Here is a 731-nt window from a genome sequence, read left to right as displayed (position 1 = left end):
CAGGGTGAGACCCCAAAAAACCCCAAAACCCCCAAATTTTTGGGGAAAAACACCCCAAAATTTGGGGAAAAAAAACCACCCAAAATTTGGGGGGAAAACCCCCAAAATTTGGGGGAAAAATACTCAAAATTTGGGGGGAAACTCCCAAAATTTGGGAAAAAAATCCAAGAAATTGGGGGAAAAAAACCCCCAAATTTGGGGGAAAACTTCCCATTTTGGGGATAAAAATCCCCAAATTTTGGGAATTTTCCCCCAAAAAAATTTTTGGATCTCCCCAGACGCCCCTGGAGCAGCCCGGGACCTCTTTGGCTCCTCCAGCCTCGATTCCCAGGTGAGATTTGGGGAGTTTTGGGATTTTTTGGGGATTTTTGGGATTCTTTGGGGTTTTCCCCCAAAATTTGGTTCCTCCCCTGTTAAAAATGAACATTTTTGGGTGAATTTTGGATTTTTTTGGGATTTTCACCTGAAAATTTTGGGCTTTTCACCCCCAGAGTCTCTCAGGATGAAACCCCAAGATTTTTCCACTTTTTTTTTGTCCATTTTTGGGGTTTTTTACCCCAAATTTGGGTCTCTACAATTTAAAAAATCCCAAAATTCTGCCATTTCTGGGGGGATTTTAGGGAATTTTTTGTGTTAATCCCAAATATTTTGGTGTTTCCCCCTCTCTTCTCTTCCAGACTTTCTGAAGATGGAATTCCAGAATTCCTCAGAGTTTTTTCCCATTTTTTGGG

Source organism: Passer domesticus, chromosome 29 (assembly GCF_036417665.1).
Source record: "Passer domesticus isolate bPasDom1 chromosome 29, bPasDom1.hap1, whole genome shotgun sequence".
Lineage (NCBI taxonomy): Eukaryota > Metazoa > Chordata > Aves > Passeriformes > Passeridae > Passer > Passer domesticus.
The sequence above is the reverse complement of the archived record's forward strand: the minus strand, read 5'-3'. Positions refer to the sequence as shown.